The 15,784-nt window shown below is 43.4% G+C and overlaps 1 protein-coding gene across 3 annotated transcripts in view; it reads right to left on the reverse strand.

Annotated features, from left to right (window-relative positions):
- Window positions 1–5,249: 5,249 nt before the first annotated feature.
- Window positions 5,250–15,784, reverse strand: part of cdk14 (cyclin-dependent kinase 14) — a 247,189-nt gene continuing 236,654 nt past the window's right edge. For all 3 annotated transcript variants that reach the window (XM_051956814.1, XM_051956816.1, XM_051956815.1), the window contains one exon: window positions 5,250–10,490. The gene's annotated coding sequence lies outside the window, so the exon portion shown is untranslated. The remainder of the gene's footprint in view (window positions 10,491–15,784) is intronic.

A 15,784-nucleotide genomic window follows, 5' to 3' on the forward strand; every position in this document is an offset into this window, starting at 1 on the left:
TAAGGCCTCCCTTGCAGCTTTAAAGGAGCAAGAAGCTCCCCCTGCAGCGTCTAAGGAGCAAGAAGCTCCCCTGCAGTGTCTAAGGAGCTAAAAGCTCCCCCCGCGGCCTTGAAGTAGCTTAAAGCTCCCCCTGCGGCCTTGAAGAAGCTAAAGGCTCCCCCCGCGGCCTCCTCTGCAGCTTTAAAGAAGCTAAAAGCTTCTCCTGCAGCTCTGCAGAAGCTAAAGGCTTCTCCTGCAGCCCTGAAGAGGTATAAAGCCTCCTCGGCAGCCTTGACAAGGCCCAAGGCCTCCCCAGAGTCCTTGAAGAGGCGCGATGCCTTCTCGGCAGCCTTGAAGGAGCATAGCGCCTCCTCGGCAGCCTTGAGGAGGCTACACACCTCCCCTGAATCCTTGAAGAGGCAGCATGCCTCCCCCGAGTCCTTGAAGAGGCAGTATGCCTCCCCCGAGTCCTTGAAGAGGCAGTATGCCTCCCCTCAGTCCTTGAGGAGGCGGAGAGCCTCCTCGGCAGCCTCGAAAGAGCACAACGCCTCCTCGGCAGCATTAAGGAGGTGAAACGCCTCCCCCGAGCCCTTGTTGAGGCATAATGCCTTCCCCGAGTCCTTAAGGAGGCAAAACGCCTCCTCTGCAGCCTTGATGAGGCGAAATGCCTTCCTTGTGTCCTTGAGGAGGCGTTGCGCCTCCCCCCGAGCCCTGAAGAGGCATTACGCCTCCCCTGAACCCTTGAAGACGCGTGGCACCTCCCCGGCAGCCTTGAAGGGGCATAGCTCTTCCTTGGCAGCCTTGAGGAGGAGTAGCGTCTCCCCCCGAGCCCTGAAAAGGACTAACGCCACCCCAACACCAAGTGGCGCCCATACAGTGGTCTCCTTAGCCTCTTGTCCAGTCCAGCTCCCTGAAAGATCCCCAATTCTTAGTTTAGTTCAGTCCCCAGTTTTTTGTTTTGTTCAATCCCCAGTCCCGAGTCCAGTCCTGTCCTCAGTCCTTCCCTCCGAGAGGTCCCAAGGCCCACATCCAGCTCTGTCTTCAGTTTCACCCCCGGAAGGGTCCCCAGCCCCAAATCTAGTCCTGTCCCCCAAGGGGTTCCCTGTCCCATATCCAGCTCAGTCCCCAGTCCTGCTCCAAGAGAGATCCCCAATCCTGAGTCCAGTCCTGCCCCCTGAAGAGTCCCCAGTCCAGTCCCCAATTCCGTTCCCCAAGGAGTCCCCAGTTCCAGATCCAGCTCTGCCCCCTGAGGGGTCCCCAGTTCCAAGTCCAGTCCTGTCCCCAGTCCAGCCCCCCGAGGGGTCCCCTGTCCCGGTTCCAGCTTCACCCCAGGAGGGGTCCCCGGCTTCAGCTCTGCCCCCGGAGGGGTCCCCAGTCCTGGCTCCAGCTCTGCCCCCAGAGGGGTCTCCTGTCCCGGAGTCAGTTTCACCCCTGGAGGGGTCCCTGGTCCCAGTTCCAGTTCTGCCCCCAGAGGGGGCCTGCGGAGGGTCCCCATCGGTCCAGCTGCCAGTTCCCAGCCCGGTCTCCGGAGGGTCCCCGTCGGTCCAGCTGCCAGTTCCCAGCCCGGCCTCCAGAAGGTCTCCGTCGGCTCAGCTGCCGGTTCCCAGTCTGGCGTCCCGAAGACCTCCATCGGCCTGGCCATCAGTTCCCTGTCCGACCCTAGCCCGCCCGTCCCTCGGGCCGTCATCCGAAGTGGTCCCTTTAGCCTGTCCGGTTCCAGCCTGTCCAGCCCCGGGCTGTCCAGCCCCTGGGCTGTCCTCCGTAGTTGTCCTTCCCACCTGCTGAGCCCAACCTGCCCGCCCCTCGGACTGCCCCCCGGAGTGGCCCCCCCTGCCGGTCCCCAGGATGCTCTGCCGGCACCCCAACCGGCCCAGTGTGTGCCAGGAGGCGCACCTTGGGGGGGGGGGTACACAGGCATGTGTTATGCACGTGTCACGCCCTCTCCCTCTCCGGTGATCTGGCTCCGCTGATTACGAGCAGCTGTGGACGAGCCCAGCTGCTCGTGATCAGCAATCAGCGGCTGATAAAAGCCTGGCTCTGCCTCAGCTCTGACACTGAGCCATTGCATGCCACACTCCGTTCCATGCACACCGCTCCCCGGACTTTGTCTCTCCATGTGGATTACCTCGTCTGCGTCTCACCCCAGAATCCTTCGTCTGCTCATCACTCCTCCATCTGCTCCCGATCTGCATGCTTCTCTGTCCTCGCCACGTTCCCTCCACTGGCTCCCTCAACTCTACCTCCGTCCCGTCTCCTGAACACTGGACATTCAGTGAGTCACCCCCCCTCCTGTTTGATTTAGTTTATCCTCCACCACGGCCCCGCGCTGTCGTCCTAGTTTAGTTACCATTCTGTCCCTGTTCCGTTCATTCCCCGTGCCTCCCTTCTGGAGTGCCTTTCTGTTTGTGTTCAATAAATTCTTCACTAAATTCACCTGCCTGTCTGCCGCCTGCTGCCTGGGTTCTAACCGCCACAGATCCTTAACAGCATGTGTACGTTATGTATGGATATTGAATCACATGACCTAAATATGTAGCAGGCGGTGTGAATTGATGGGATTCAGAAACACCCCCACAATTTCATTAATTGTTCCTTTTATCATTTCCGATGGATAAGTCTTGATAAGTCCACAGCGGTGGATTTGTAGGAGGATCAAAATCATGTGATCATGAGCAGGCAGTTGACATGGTGTTCACTTGTCACAGTTACGCCGTACCGCTGATACAGAAATCTTTAACAAATCCATGGATCCAGACTATAAGTTGCATCACTGTCAAAATCTAATGAGATGGTCCTTGTGTCATTTCTGACCTTCTCTGAAAATTTCATCCAAATCCATTAGTCCGTTTTTGAGTAATCTTGTGGACAGACAAACATACAGACATCATAAAAAAACTCTGCTGTTTTCCTTGGCGGAGCAGTTACTAACACTATTGCACTGACATTGCATTAAATCTGAATTAAATTTAAGCATAGGTCCTGATAGATGTTAATAGTTCTGTCTTTTATTTAAAGGACCAGCTGTAGGATAAGGGGGATCAATTAGCAGAAATGTAACGCTATACTGTAGTGTTTCTGATTATTTGCAAAGTTTTTGGAAGAGTAGAATCGCTTGACAATCGGAATGGTTATGCTTTAACATCTCTCTCACTGTCTTGGTTTTGCGATTCACACTTACACTGTTTGTCTGATTCATTGCTCTAATTAGCGTTTGCTTTTGGAGGCACCCACTGCACACTATCAAACAGCAGACAGTCACAGTAGGAGGCAAGCTGGGGAGCATAGTGAAATATTTATTGGCTAAAGAGCTAGACATTTCTTTCAGGAGCTGGAGGAGACCAAAAACAGAGGTAAAACAGGCTTCACTTTATCATACTGGAAGAAACACGTCAGTCTGAATGCTAATGTTGCTACATGATTGCTGGGTGTGTAAAAATCAGTTGTTTGGTAAGATGTTACAGCATGAAAAAAGGACAGTCTCCGACTGTGTTGTGTTTATTGCTTGTATCCATTACCTCCTTATGCCCCAACCTCCCCCAAAAAAGAGAAAAAGACTCAGTGTATTAGCAGTCAGATGCTTCTTTCCTTGATGTAGTTCAGTGTTTCCCTATATCTGCTTGTGTTGTAATCACCACATTTAAATCTGAAATGGTTAATCTACCCCCAGTACTAATCCTTGAAATGAATTGGAAACTACTCCCCTGAAATTCAGCATGCAGCACTACTGTGCTATGTGCAGACAGAATGCAGTTTGGGGGTATGTTCTGTGTCATTTCCAAGCACCAGTTGAGACGTAACTTCCTGTAATCAGGCCTTGCACGGAGAATCTGTTTATTACCAAGCAGCAGGGGGAAATCAGCCGAAGGTGGAAAGATACATATGATTCCTAATGCAGACAAGATGAGAGCAGGGCTTTCCAACTGGCACTGTAGTCTGTCTGACTGTTAGCAGTAGGCGAGGAGCAAGGACTGTAAAATGCACATTGACATTGGAATGCTAGATTTTCTTCCTTAGGCTTTACAGAGAGAGATGAGAGCTACAATCAAAAATATGTTACAGAATGTGGTGCTTGATTCTTGTCTTTAGGTCCTATAGTTATAGTACTATGATTACTGAAACTTGGAATGGCCTTGCTGTGTTGATATGACCTGTAATGACCTGTTCAGTTTAAAATAATACACACAAAATACACGGTATATATTGCATGTGTATTTATACATTATGCTACGTAAGCTTCACATTGCAGAAGCATGAAGGACTGCTATTACTCTGTGATATGACACAATACTTTGTCATTCACTGCATGGAACATGAGGAATGAAACACAGAACTCAGGTCTCAGCCCAAGTTAAAAACAGTAATTATGACCCGATAAAAAATAAGATAAATAGTAGCCTATTGACCTGAAAAAACCCCTAAAAACCTAAGAGCTAATAAAAGACCTATATAAAACAACTCATAAAAACCTAGATTATATAACTAAATGAAATCATTTCCTCAGTCTTCCTTTTTTGCTGTAGGATTCAGAAGTGATCAACTAATACAACCCTTGCTACTGGAATTGTCACCCTTTGTTATTTTCAGCTAACACAGTGCTGGGCCTCCTACAGACAGCCAAAATGAAATCAGAACTTTTGGGTTGTGTTCCAGGAGTTTGAAAACCTCATTGAAAATCCCACTAACATCTGTAACTATGCTGGTAACTACAAATCCAGCTGTGTTATTAAGTGCCAAGTCCCAGCTTCCCAGTTGTAATTATGAATTGGATGGTCATGTACATGCTACTTTCAAGTCAGAAACAGGTTATTATGGGAATTTTGATCTGATCTTTTGGTTGTGTTGACCTGCAAATGGTTTGACTTTATGGGAAGTGGAGTAGCTGAAAGCAAATATGCTATGTAAAATAATCCTGCATCTATCATTATTTTTAAAATCTCTTTATACAGCAGTGATATAGTAACAAGAACAGACCACAGCTGGCCACACCCACATGCAGTCATTGGTTCAAGAGACATCTCCTTCTGTACAAAGTTGACTCATCTAAAGGTTTACAATGCAGATTTTTTTTCAGTCAACCAATGGCTGCTTAACAGTAAAAGGAAATTTTAAAAAAACAACAATTTGACTCTAAGTTTTTGGAAACATTTGCCATAAATGTGCTGAAATATCAGTATCACCCTTTAAAGTTGGTTTGTGTACGCGTGTGTAAATAGGGATGGAGTGTGTCGTCTTTATTTTCCAAAAGAAACTTTGAGGTCTATAGGCACAGCTGAAGCATTAATAAATTTTATTTCAGGTAAAACAACATTAAACAACATTTACAGAAGGACATTACATCTTCCATAATAACATTACATAGAGGTCGTAACAAATAATGCAACGGCTATTCTACTGTATACTATATTATTTCACTTGATGAAGTGACTGGCGACACTTCTGTTTTCCAAACCACTTGTGAAAATGATGTATTTTCAGTGCAGCATACAAAAAGAAAACCAAACCACGAGAGAAGCTTCATTGAAAAAAAGTAGCAAACACAGACTCATTGTTGAGCACAGCGAGGATGCACGTCGGATCCAACCTAGAGGTTTTTCCTACTCATACCACTTATATCCACATGATAAAGAATGCCAAAAATAGATGCCTTATATTTATATTCATCATATATGCATATTCATATATGAGTTCTCTTTAATAGCATTATGGGGACAACCCTGTATACAAACATAGTGGAAGCATCACTATTTGACTTCATAGAAGGTGTGTCATCACCTCATCATTTTCCACCTTTGATGTTTCTGCTGATTTCTTTTTTTTCTGTCACAGTGCTAAATGTGCAACTCCACTGAATCTTTCCTTCACTGGACTGTATATGAAATATATGAAGAACATTCAAGTTTGAACAAAGTTTGAACTCAGCCCACACAGGACTCAAAAATATAAGTTTTATACAAGACTGCAGGCTTCCAAAGCTCCACAGAAGAGTGCTGGGGGGTGGGGGTGGGGGTGGGGGGTGGGGGGGTGAATGAAGCAATATGTGCCACACCGAAAGTGTGCACACAAGGCGAAACATACCAAAAATAATTATTCAGCTGCTAATACTGCCTGCAATCCCTTAAAGCCACACGAGGCTGGGCAATCTTAGCAGAGCTCGATGGTATTAACCCTCTTCTGTCACGCCGCTTTACTGGCATTACCCACTGCCTCTCCTCCCCTTTTTTCTGCCGCACAATCACAGCCTGGGGATGACACTGAAAAGCCGCGAGATAACTTCAAGTACAGCATTTTTACGAGCTCTCCTCAATCTGTGGTAAAAGTTCAAAACTGGGGACAATATTTACATTTATGAGGAAGGCCAGTTTGCTCTGTATCAGGCAAAGCAGGGGGTAGATATTTATATTCATATATTTAGCATTAATAGCAAAGCCAGTGCTTTAAAGTGACCATACTCGCTGGAATGTAGGGCAAAACGATTTTTCTTTAAAGTGCATTTTAAAACGCTGTTGGGAGAGTTTAGCCCATAATCATTTATTTTGCCTCAGAGTCACTTCTCTCTGTGGTCGAAGAAGCTGGATTGGAACTCAGTCTCGATAAAATGTCAAAGCTCTGCACGACTCCAGCTCTTTCTCGTCAGCGAGTTTTCCCCTTTAAAGGATGGGTTCAGACATTTTCAAGTCAGTCTTAACACAATACTTGCATTCTATTTGTGTAGTGAAAGTATTATAGCTCACTGCAATCATCTTTCCTCAGCACTTGGTCTCCAAACGATCCATTCATCCAGTGATTACCACTGTGAAGGACAGGGGGCAAAAATGCATTCCAAAGTTGAAGTCAAGATTCAATATTATGCGATCATTTCTATTCTTCAAATGTAGAATAAATACTAAAAATCCAGTTTAAACAAACTTCCCTACTGACATGAATTTCAGAAGGTGGGTGCATCATGATGGCCAATGTAGTGGCAGTAATTCTCCAGTTTGGTGCATTTATCACATTCTAAAAGAGGCAAAACCCTCGAGAAAACATACTGGAAATACCGCATTTCTGATTCTCTCATGTATAATTGCTTCACACAGATCTAATTTTTTGTCTGCCATTCTTTGTTGTGACTTCACTGGAGCAGAATTATGTTTCAAGGCCTTTTGATGGTTTCCAGGTATGCAAAATTCATACTAGTCAATAACGAGCCTAGATCAAAATAATGTGTGATCAATTCTGTGGCTAAAATGTTAGTAAACAACTGCCTGTAAACTCATCCAGCACTAAAAACACATGAATATCCCAACTAACAAATGTCATTTTAGCTCTGGTTTGGTTCAACCAGCTCCTCAGAACAGACTTAATTGCCTGTATGAATGTAACTACTCAATTAGGCCTCATATGAGCTACAGCTGGGATTTGGAATGCCATTTCTTACTTTGTATCCACTTCATGAAAGTTCCGTCTCATGGCTGGAATGGAGAAGAGGAATGATTACATTAGAGAAGTGCTGTATTAAAGACAGACATGAAAAAATCCAAAGCCATGCTTGAATATGACACATTGCAAAGCAAAATCCAGCTGGAGGGGGACATGAAGGGGCTGCAGGGTTATACTGTACTGTAGCTGACGGGACTAGATGGGTGTGACAGGTTTATCCCAGCAGGCAAGACATCTATAATATGTGTGTATGTGTTTGTGTGTGTGAGTTTCTGAGGCCGTGGAGTGACATGATACTGTAAGTATCCACAGCTTCTATTTCTCCATGGCATCTGATTTGCAGCCTCATCTTTTTTTTTTTTTGGCTAAACAACAGTGCAGGGCCAATAATATTCTTTCAGTTATTTCCAAACTGACTGATAAAGAGGAAGTCATTGTATTGATAGTACTTCACAATTATCACCATACGTCTAAGCTGTAATATTCAGATATCTTCACACAAAACATCAAAAAAAAGACCAAACCCATTATAAACATCTTTGCAGATGAGACTACATTATACAGCTGACGTTGGTCATGGTGTCATAACAATTTCCCAAACATTAGAACATGTATCATCTTTAGGGGCACACATATGGGGACGGTCTCTGCATATGAGAGCATATGCTGGTGGTATAGGGACGGATCAAAGTTCTTCACCAACTACAATACACAAACAGCACACACACACACACACACACTGCAAATCATTCATCCCTACACTCACCTAATTTGTCAGATAACTAAAGCTCCAGATCAATCGCAACATTTGACTCAGGAATTGAACAAGTTGCAGGTTTGACACAGATCATCTGTTTCTGATATTGCAGATCTTTTGATGGTATCAGATAAAGAGAAATGAGGATTGTCGTGGGCTGGAACAACAACAGGCTGCACAGCCTATTGCCTTGGTGTCTTATCTTTTGTACATTAGCTCATATACATGGATGGAAGCACCAATGCTTAGCTATTGCCCATGTTAGATACACTCACACACACTAGCATACGATTCCATCAGGCACACAGATGTTGACAATCACGTATTGCATCTATATTCTTATGCACACCAGTTGGTGCTGTCCCTGTTGTGTTCTGTTTACACCGTCAGCATCTCCACCAGAGATCATTTGTGTCAGACAGGCTTTTCAAGCTGCAACACAAAATTCCTATTAGCCAGATCTGGTTCCATCATGGAGGTCCACCGGAAAATTAAAGGAGACTCATTGTCATCTGGATTTTCCTAAAACCAGGGCCTTACTTTGGGAGTGTTCACCATCTTTCTCAGGCATTACGATAACCTTTGACTAACTCTAATTTTGATGCCAAATATATATCGTAAATCCAGAATAAGCACCACTATACTAGAGTACGAATACTTCAATCCAGGTATAAATTAGATTATAATTTTGAAGTGAAAATGGCGGCAAATGTGTGCACGATTAGCCAGTGCATGCATTACAATGAAATGGTTACCAATTGCTAACCCAGTGAATGTGACAAAATGCTTTTCTTTTTTTTGCACTTTGTGGCCCTGCACACTGCACATATGCACATTAGTGTACTTTTCCTTGAGCTATGATGTCACAAATAAAAATAGCTTTTGCAAGTTTCCATCCAAATGTGGTGCTAATTTTAACCATATTTCACGAAAACAGAATTGTTGTTTTACAGATTTTGAGATGGTTTTCAATGAGAGAAATGCCTTTTGGATGCAATTTTAATTTCAGCACTGCAAAGTATGATCATAAAAAGTGTACGCCATTGATGTCTACACCTCCCTACTCCCAGTAATACACTGTGCAGACCTATACTTCAATCAAGCCCAAAGTTGAACAAAATGTCCACAGTAAGCCACTTCTTCCTTTGACCTGTAATGTGACTGCACACAGTTTTACAGTACAGTCAATTAATTGCAACATTTGTTAAAATGCTTAGATAATGGATGGGAATGATGATCAGAACTTCCAAAATAAGGCTGTAAAAGAAACGCATTTACACGTGGTCAACCCACAACCCACTTCAGCTGGCAAATTAGGAGGGAAAGATGAATATCGGGAAAAAGATCAATATGTTCATACACAACAACTAGCTGCTATTTACTGCTACCTACAAGATATGTGCCGCAGTGTTTACATGAGATTTGTTGATGCCAAAATGGCAACAGTTAACCGACAATTACAACAGTTAACACATATACCAGTCATTTAATAAGAAGTTCAACCTTTAAAGCAGATGCAAAGTAAACATGCTGTGACTGCTGAGTCAGCTGAGTTGTATGTTTAAAACAATAGCTGCTCTCAGGCATCAAAGAACTGAGGACCTCCAATATGGCTGCCAGAGGATGTGTTACATCACCTGAAAGCCCTCCGTCATCATCATTATTATTATTATTATTATTGTCTACAGTTGCACAAATCTGACTTGAACCTGTTTAGAAAAAAGATGGAAAACTGACTCTTTAGGATTCATTGTCTTCTTTGATCTTTTCTGTTTTATAGATGTGTTTTTGCTCATGTGCGTGTCTCCTTTGTGTTTGCTGAGTTTTGTGTCTTGGCAAAAGCAGTATAGTGGTGAGAGGGTGAAGCAATATTAAAACTGTCCATTATATAGTTTCTAGATGAGTATATCATACATACAAATATACATTCTTAAATAGGAGGCTAGTTACAAACACAAAACACCATATGTACCAATAGTAAAGTCCTTTTGTTTATACTGTGACAATGATATAGGAGTTATTGGAACCTTATAAAAAGTAAACAAAATTTGCAAATGATAGCCTGAAATCTTAGGTACCGTTCATAATACACACTTGTTCAACGCTCACTCTCTGTCATGTGCACACAGACACACGCACACACATGCACGCACGCACGCACACACACACACACACACACACACACACACACACACACACACACACACACACACACACACACACACACACACACACATATTGTGAAGGTAATAAATAAAGAGAACTGGGGCTCTTTCATTTGTCTGGATCCTCAATGTCAGCATCTTTGTCTTCACCTTTTTTTCACGACAGCCACCTGAAACACAAAGAGACAACAGTTTGTCAGTAACGCGCTCCCGACACTGTAGAAACACTGCAGCAATCACTCAATGAATAAATGAATGCTTTAAATACTTTTCTTTTGTGCAGCTGGAAATCAACAGTAAGTTGTAGTTAACATAGTTGTGAGCACAGCAATGCACCGTTGTGTGAAGGTTCTTTAGTGAAACCATTTGGTTCATTAGTCATCGTTCCACTCTGTATTTTTCCCCTTGTCCCCCCTCCTGTGACTCTTTGCTCCCCCAGAAGGGCCAGTCTCACAGTTTGAAAGCCACTGCATTAGAAGATCACACAGTGACTAATAATGAGTTCTCCTGATTTCTGATGACCTGACTCAAGATGATTTTATCACAGGACCAAAGCTGGGGAAAAGGGGGCGCTGCCTAGGAGCTACAGACCACCAAGGGCTCCAAAAAGAGGCTTTCTTTTAATTGTACAAGAACTTGAATCACTCATTTAACACATCAACTAAGTAGGTCCCTGCAGTATTGGCTAATGTTGTGGCACTGTCCGTTAGAAGAGACCTGTGCTCACATTGGACATCGTCCTAATTAGAATGGTCATTTATCAAATTATCATTTATCAAATTACCACTACAGGTGCACAGCAGGTAATATTTTTATTGGTGCCACCTGACAGGGGGCTTGAGATGAAACGTTCAGTTCATCTGTGCCATTTTTTGCTCTCCTATTACTGTCTTCAGCTACAACCGAGGTACAGGTTTACAGAATGATTCAGTGTTTTGGGAAATTTGCTTTGCCTCTTTGAAATGAGAAAAAATTACATAAATCCCACGATGTACACCAAGTTAATGAACTTTAAAAGTGTCAATAAGTGTATATTTTCACACTGGTGACTGCTAACTAACATATTGTGTCTCTTTCACTCAGTAGAGTAAAATGCATGCAATTTGCAGTTTTGTAGGTTACCAGCTTAAAACTGCCATGCCTACCTATACAACATCACAATCTGTGCTAAGTGGTTACATATGCCAGCCTGTGCTGTAGTCAGTGATTCTGCACAGAAGGGATGTGTGAATGCAGAAACTGGTGTCAAGAAATAGTTTCAGCATGTATCTCCTCATAAACGTCATAAAATATTTTCTTTGAATAAACAAGACACAGATCCTCTAAACTGTCAGAAATGTCAAACACAGGTGTGTCAGTCATGGACAAAGACACACATATCTTTGTGCATGACTCAGTGCTGTGAGAAGAGATGCTTTGGGGTAATCTGGATGAACCAGCTCTTTAAATATCAATGTCTTAAATCCTTTCTGAGACTGGTCTCTCCTTTAGTCACCTCTGTACTACAATGGCCAGTTCAACACAACACTTCCACAGAGTGATAGATGGACAGCAACAACAGAAAGAAGATTTAAAGCAACTCTGGAAAATGTTTGAGTCAACCATAAAGAACAAAGTGAAGATAAAACCAAAGTCAGAACAGAGGACTGAAGGGGGAAGAGAAGAGTAGGAGGAGTGAGATGACCAAGAGGGAGCAGAGGATGAAGAGGAGGAGAACGAGGGAGAAAACATAAAAGCGAAGGACTTGAGGATGTCGAGCAAGAGAGAGTGGAGGATTGGGAGGTGGAGAGCGTACAGGAGGAGGAGAGGATGAAGAGGAAGAGGGCGCAGAGGAACAAGAGGAGGAGTGAGCAGAGAAAGGGGGGGAGGAGTAAAGGATGAAGAAGAGGAGGGAGCTGTGGATTAATAAATAATGCATTGCCTCTCTGTGGCCCTTTCCCACTCTGACTCTCTTCTTTAATGCCTCATATTTTCTTCCCCTCTCTCTTTCCTTCTCCCTCTGTCTCTGGAAGTCGTTCGCCCAGCCTGTGGTTGTCAGCTCTCAGTGGAAGCAGGCCTCCATACGCCAGGAATCTCAAACGCTGAATGAGTGCCTCATTTATCTGCTGCTCCTGCATCTTCCTGACTTCAAATACGTACATACATTATGCGTCTGCATGTGAGCACCTGGACATGTGTTTCTCAACTCTACTGCATATTCATCTGAACTGCGAGTGAAATGCAAAAATAGCATCAGATGACTCTCTTGTTCTGTAATTGAGGAGTCTGCAGGCAGGGCCAGGACACTCTAAAATGAGTTGTAGGCTCCTGATGAGTCGGTTTGTTGAAATGATCAAAACAAGGGCTAAAACCACATTTCTTCACAGGAACCAGGCAGTCCTCATCCTTTAGCATCATGGTTCCAAACATCCATCCATTATCTACAAACTGCTTAATCCTCATTAGGGTCGTGGGGATGAACCCTGGTCTATCTCAGGACTACACATAGAGACAAACAATCACACTCACATTCACACCTATGAACAATTTAGAATCACCAATTAACCTCAGCATGTTTCTGGACTGTGGGAGGAAGCCAGAGAACCTGGAGAAAACCCACACATGCACATGGAGAACATACAAACTCCATGCAGAAAGATCCCAGGAAGGCCGGGACACAAACTGGGGATCATCTGGCTGTAGGGCGAAAGTGCTAACCACTGGGCCACTGTGCAGCCCTGGTACCAAACAGATTTGCAGAAATGAAAGAGGGTAGGTTCAGAAGTATTCACTGAATTATCTGATTTCTGTCTGACCTGACACCCTCAGAAGATTAACATGGCTGCAGTTTGTGAAACTGATTAGTTTGGTTACTGGATCAACAACATGACGTTTCATTCTTTGAACTACACAGGGGCCGTTTATACGAGGACCATCCTAACAGAAAACGCAAAAGTGGCGTCTTGTCATTTCACGTTTAGACGAGCGGTTTTGAAGGAAATCTGCGTATATACGGTGACTCTATAGTGTGTGGAATTCGATTGGATATGCATGCCAGGCAGCTGGGTGGCGCTGTGATAAAACTCCGCCATGTCTACGCGCATGCTTACTATCTCCCTTTTCGGATCTCTGCCGCGGTAAATATTCATGAATGGAATCTGTACAGATTCTGTACGTTTGTTGGTACGACTCCTGTAGTGTACATAGAGCTGCCAGAGTTGCTTGAAGGTACAAAGGATGGAAATAATCACATCTTTGTTTACGTCCTTGTACCGGCCGGCAAACCAAAGCACGTATGTGACGTAATCGCGTACGCGACGTGGTCAGATCTCGGCAAAGTTTTGCGTTTTGCTGTTTAGACGGAAACGTAACGGCGGAGAGTTTTCTACTTTTCCACTCTGGAGGCCGGTTTCAAATTTTTGCGTTTTCAAGCCCCCAAAACGCCGTCCTCGTATAAACGGTAGGGTGTTTTGTTGAAATATTTTGCCGTTTTCACCTGCAAGCGTCCTCGTGTAAACGGCCCCACAGATAGTCAGATTTTGGTTTTGTTAGTCTAGCAACAGAATAAGTGGTCAATCAAGAGGCTTAACACATTCACTTTATGTAAGAGGTATACTGCAGATAATCTATCAGAGTTCTAGTCAACTATATGGCAATTAGTGATTCAAAAGTTGTTGTTTTTTGGCCTTTTAGGCCTATTTAATATATAGGCTAGTGGAGAGAGAGGGACAGGAAACATTGGGAGAAGAATGGAGGAATGACCTGCAGCAAAGGGCCATGGCCTGGATTCAACCTCTGCATCAGGGTCTATTTTTATGGGTCACTCACTCAACCAGTTGTGCTACCAGGGCCCCTGATTCATAGGGGTTTAAGAGTTCAATATGCATTTCATACAGCAGATAAAAATATGCATTTTTCATTCATTTAAAAATCAAAAGTGCCTAATTGGTCATTATTCTCTCTGAAACAGTTGAGTCACTAAAATGCAGCAGTTTATTAGTAAGAAGATTGTGAATTATTTGTTCTCAACTATAAAATAAATCAACTAAAAAAGCGAAACATTCATAATGAACTTGAATTAATTATTAAATCTGGCAGTGCAGTTTGATATTTAGAGCTGGATTTCTATTTTTAAACGTGTTAAATGCAAACGGCAGTGGCTTCGATAATGTTTTTGGCCTGTCTACTTTCACATCGAGAGCCGGCTTAAATGCAGCAGGGTAAGTAGCTGCACTTCTGCTTCTTGGTTGCCCTGCTCAGGTGATCATCACGTCTTGGTGAAGCGTTAGTTGTGCACACTGTTGGACCCACAACTGTCTAAACATTGTTAACTCGCTAATAGCTCAAACTCTAAGATTTCTATATGGTGCTTATGAAATTCGGTTCCACTCATCAATCTTTGTACTGGGTATTCTTTATACTACTGCATGCACTGAACTGCAACGTCCATACTGTGAAAGTTGATGACAAACACCCATTCCATTAAACTCATACTAATTCTTGAGGAGTCATTAAACTGCGTAAAAACCTTTGGTAAGTTATTTTCTTCAACTGAAAAGACTTCATGACAAAATTGACATATTAGCTGTTTTTAAAACTCCATCTCCGTTTGTTGATTTAACCCCTGAGCTCATCTCTGTGTATCAAAGTTACATGCTTCAGAGTTTATCTCATGAAAAAATCGATTACTGCTTCAAAATGGTTTGGATATAACTCCAGACTGCTGCTTTCTCTCTCTCCACTCACACCTCTACGCAACAGCAAGGTGGGATATTGGAGAAATTCAACCATACATATTTAAACTGGAAACTGATTCTGAAAAGTAATATTGTGAACAACAACAACCTAGCAAGATGACGTGTGGCTGCTTAGGTTTGTTTGTTACACAGGGAACCCCAAAAATCTGAATCAGTGTTTTTGAGCGTACACTGCAGGTTCAAGGCAGACATACTGTGGTGCTAACAGCTTATTTCACTAACAATGTGCCTTCTAGTCTATAGCAACATAATATGGACAAGCTAACAAAGTAAAAGACGTAATTTTCACTTCCATTTTGCTGATTTTCTTGCCTGGTTGGAGTGTCAGAGATGTGGTTGTTCAATCAGCTGGATTGTACAGTTTTGTTTCCCTATTTTGGTTTTAAAAGTGTCTTTCCAGAGCAGATGTTTTCTGTTAATATGGCTGATTGGACTTGTGCATAATTTGAAGGCAGGTGGAATTAAGTGAGGTCACCAGACATCATGCACTAGTAAGAATGACGACAGATGCACCAAAGCTGCCAGATCCACCCACTCAGTCCTGTGAGGGGATCTAATGTGGATTTATTATTTTCAGAACTGTGTCTGTTTGCAGTTGAAGAAACAGTGACCTTCAACTGAATCTTTCCTTGTCTTTTTTCTGGACACATAAGGGTTAAAGGTGAAGAACTGTTGTGTTAAAAAGTCATGACTCAACAGTCAAGGTCACTGAAAAAGTGTGTGATGGC

Source organism: Acanthochromis polyacanthus, chromosome 12, assembly GCF_021347895.1.
Source record: "Acanthochromis polyacanthus isolate Apoly-LR-REF ecotype Palm Island chromosome 12, KAUST_Apoly_ChrSc, whole genome shotgun sequence".
Lineage (NCBI taxonomy): Eukaryota > Metazoa > Chordata > Actinopteri > Pomacentridae > Acanthochromis > Acanthochromis polyacanthus.